The sequence below is a fragment of the Cornus florida genome, unplaced genomic scaffold, assembly GCF_030987335.1.
Source record: "Cornus florida cultivar Cherokee Brave unplaced genomic scaffold, ASM3098733v1 CherokeeBrave_3.0.0_Hap2_Chr04, whole genome shotgun sequence".
NCBI lineage: Eukaryota > Viridiplantae > Streptophyta > Magnoliopsida > Cornales > Cornaceae > Cornus > Cornus florida.
In genome coordinates this window covers 55150671-55155281 of record NW_026775574.1, presented here as the reverse complement: position 1 = coordinate 55155281, position 4611 = coordinate 55150671, and the positions used below count along the sequence as shown (strand labels likewise).

General features: G+C 36.5%; 1 pseudogene; it reads left to right on the top strand.

The window, feature by feature from the left end:
* Window positions 1–366: 366 nt before the first annotated feature.
* LOC132305756 (small nucleolar RNA R71) lies at window positions 367–465 on the top strand (annotated as a pseudogene).
* The last annotated feature ends 4146 nt before the right edge of the window (window positions 466–4611 follow it).

The following is a 4611-nucleotide window of genomic DNA, read 5'->3' as shown; positions in this document are numbered from 1 at the left end:
ACTAGAACAAGTCATACACGATTGATTAGATGCATGATGAGAATGGTTAGGGAAGGAAGACACTTGATTCACCGAGTTTTGGTTGATCAAAAATTGATCAAACCTTTGAGATAAAGATTTCATCTCGGCGGCAATTTCATGGAGTGGTCGACTTGATGTAAGCCAACACTCTTCCTACCACTATAATTTCCACCATTCTTTGAAGATAAAGTTCGATGTAAAGAGTTTTCATTCATGCTCTCATAAAGACGCCACACATCATCCTCATGCCTATCAATGTAAGAGCCACACATGGAAGCATCAACCATGCCCTTGTAATTGTCTGATAAGTTCTCAAAGAAATATTGAACTAATTGCCATTTGGGTATGTCATGATGTGGACATTTCCTTAGCAATTTATTGAAACATTCCCATGCCTCATGAAATGTTTCCCTATCCCCATGTGTAAATTCCCTAATTGAAGTTCTCATGGCATTAGTCTTAGAAACCGGATAGTACTTTTTCAAGAGCTCTTGTTGCATTTCTGCCCAAGAGGTTATTGAAAAAGGCCTAAGGTTGTTGAACCAATACTTTGCCTTATCTTTGAGGGTAAATGGGAAAAGTTTAAGCCTTAATACCTCTTTCGGCATGTCTGTGTATCTCACGATGGAACATACTTCAAGAAACTCATCCAAATGCTTGTAAGGTTCTTCACTTGGAAGTCCATGATAGTTTGGAAGCATTTGAATGGTTTATGGTTTGATTTCATAGTGGTGTGCTCTAAATGGTGACAATTGAATGCATGTGGGTGCATTATATTCATTAGGCATATAGTGATCTATTAAAGCAAAGGGAGAATTAGCAATTAGAGGTGTAACATGGGCTCCTCGATTTCCTTGAATGATGGGAGGTTGTGGAGCATACATTGACATTGGCATTCCAAATGGAACTTGGCCTTGTTGTTGTGGTTGGTGAATGAATGGCCTAGGCATGCCTAATGGTACTTGCATGTTTTCATGATACACATTGGGATAGAGGATACCATGTTAGTCTATGTGACCAAGGTCCTCCACATGGTCTCCATTATGGTCTTCCATTGATGAAAGGGATTGACTAAAACTTCCTCTTCCCCTAGGATTGCGAACTACGGATTCAAGATGGAAATTAAGAGGGACAAGATAAGTTTCAATGATCGACGACCATGCATGCACAACAAAACACAATAAGCAACAATGAATGAACAATCACTTCACCTTCATAACAATTCAATCAAACTTCCTCCACATACAATGATCTCATACTCCCATGTTTTCAACAATAAACAAAGAATAATAAAATGCCTTCACGAGAGCTCACGATTTATCTACGAATTGAAAAACAAGCCTTCACGCGGGCCGACGATTTAACTAGAGATTGAGTTAAGAAAGAGCTCACAAAGGGTCCTTAAATATTTCAAAAAATTTCAGTTTTTAACCTTGCAAATTTTTTAGATTTTAAGCTTTTTTTTTCCTTGCTTTGCTTAGCTCCTTTACTTGGATGCTCCTTTGCTCACTTTCCTAGCCCAATGCACCTAGTTAAACAAGAACCAACACAATAAGTAACCAAAATTGAAATAAAAATTAAGTAAAACAAGATCAAAGGAGTATTAATTCCTAATTGATTCCAAAAATACGACGTTGCTTTCAATCCCCAGCAATGGCGCCTAAAACTATGGTGTGGTCCGTCGTCCAACAACTTAACTTGAGTTAACGCTAGTTAGGTGAGGGCCAAGTTTTACATTTATAAAAGCCACTACTACCTTTCACTAAAAATATAGTTAGGGCAAGTAGGGATCGTCCTAAGGGATCGGTGGGTCGTATCAAGTTGTGGAATCAAAATTAGGGTTAGTAGGTCGAGTGATCAAAAGATTGGTTGGTTGAAGTATACTAAGTGTGCAAATTAAACTAAGGTAAACAATAATGCAATAGAGAGAGAATAAAAGAGAGAGAGAGAAATCTTGGGGTTTAGAGATCACCACTAAGCATAGCTTTTCCACACCCTTAACAAATGATTAATGAGGGGAAAACATATGTTGCAATATTGGTATGTGTGTGTTTGGTTGATTCAATTAGCAAGGATGACCAATTAAGTATATATTGTCTAAGCAACATAGTGAAAAGCACAATATATCAAACTAAGCCATTAATCCTTTCATTAAGCTCACAATCCAAACATATCACAAGGTTAGAAACATATGCTACTTGCATTCAAAAGCATGGAACCTCAAACAACAAGCATGGATTGTCCTCCCATCTATGTAACTAAGGCAACTACACTACAACTAGACTAATAACATGAAATTAAACTAAGTAAACTAAGGGAGAGGCACAATCCATCAAGAAATGAGTATGAACCATCAAGTAAGTCACAATAGCATTCCATTAAGCACTATGTTTTGACAATCTCTAGATCCATAACATCAATACACATAGACATGCATCAATAACACAAAATCTAGAGACAAACACATAAACATCTATTCTAGCATACATAGACATATGGATAGAATAAAATGATCAATTGGAAGCATTAAACCACACATATCATTGAATAAACAAGATCTATGTATATATAAGTGTCAAAACATGTATTACAACACAAATCCTTCAAAAATACATAAATCAAGATGTAAAAAGCATGCTTAGGGCTAACTCTAGCCCCAAGAGGATGTCTAGCCACTCATGGATGTGCTCTTCCAACCCTCAAGGGCAAGCTCCATGGAAGAAATTTGCTCCTCTCTTTGGTTGATGAAGAACTCCAATGGTGTCTTTAGCCTCCTCTCCTCCTTTGCTTCCTCCCAAAGAATTCTCTTAAAATTGATGTATATGGATATGTGACAAGATATGTGTAAAAAGTAGCTCTTATCCTTATATAGGTACGTCAAGTGACACCCAAATGAGCTGGGGCAGTACACCAAATATTCCCTCCAATGATTGGATAAGGGACAACTTTTATGAGCTGCAATTTAGATTTTTCCGCACTTGAGGAAGTTCGATTGATCGAACCTTGTCTTGGATCGATCGAACATGGCTGAGATCTATTGAACTTATGCTAGATCAATCCACTTTGGCGGCGCCTTTTTGGATAAAGACAAATCTGAGATATTTTGGAGATATTTTTGGGAAAAAGACAAAAGTGGTTAGTGGGGTGGTACAACTGGACAATTGGATAAGATCAAGAATGTTCGATCGATCAGAGAATAAATTGGATAGATCTAACTTTGGGATTTTTGAATAAGGACAAAAATAGCTTTGATCTATCTTGAAGTGCTGAGATCAATCCATGTTGGATTCGATCGAACTTTTCTTGAGATCGATCGATGTTACTAAAATTCCACCCTTTCTTCATTTTGCTTCCTGTTGCTCCCACTTTGCTCCTTTCTTTGATTAATCTCAAGATTGCTTCAATTCTGCTCTTATTTGGCTGAGTTAACTTATTTTCGGGATAAGTGCCTGAAAACGAAAATAAAACAAAATCAATCTAAAGCGGAAAAATAAGATAGATAAAGGTCCTAGAATACCTAAGCTTAAGGGGTTTAAATACACACTTTTCAGCGCTCATCAGGAACCGGCTCCCTAGGTGAGAGAGTCAGCTCTCCACGAGGGAGGGCCGGCTCCCATGAAGGAGGAGCCGACTCCCTTGCCAAAATACCCCTACGGGGGTATTTTTGTTATTTTTCGCTACTTCATGGGCTAAAGGGCAATTTTGAAATTTGATAGGGGTTCTTAAACGATGTATATAACACCTTAAAGACCCAGGAATATTGGTTTAGGCTATGGGAATGGACATCATGACTTTTGGATATTAATAAGCATGCTGTCAAGGATGGTGGAAGGTTTAATTGCTAGTTTTGTTCTAGCAAATTAAAGGGACAGGTATGAAAGTTATTTTTGAGATTTTATATCAATAATATATATAACATATATAAGTCCTAGGAATGTTGGTTTCCGCTATAGTTATGGACATCATGAAATTTAGATATTAAATTGCATGTTGTCGGGAGTTGTAGAGACTTTAGTTGCTGGTTCTGATTTAGTAAACTAAATGGACTAGTAGGGAAGTATTTTTGGGATTTCATATAATCTGCTCAGCTTATATTCTCTGTGTATCATTATGTTATGCTCTGGATGTATATTTGAGGATTAAATGGACGTCATAAAATTTGAATATTAATTTGCATGCCATTAAGGATTGAAGATGATTTAATTGCTAGGTTTGTTTTAGCAAATTAAATGGACCAGTATGAAGGTAATTTTTGGAATTCTAATACAATATGCTCAGTTTATAATAGTGAATATCATGCTATGGATGTTAATTGATGAACTGCTAAACTTTCTGTTCTGTCAATTATATGGATATGGATGATTTAAATTGTTTATTGTACTTTAGCAATTTAAATGGATAATATTTGAGTATAATCATATACTGGATGCATAATAGAATCTTTCATATATCCGACTTCTATTATGTTTGTCTTTGGATGTATTTGATGTTCAATTGAGTGTGCATCATTTATGGATCATTTGCATTATATGCACCGGTATGGGACGGTGGCATATTGGAGATGGATTAGATCAAAACGCTAATTCCTAC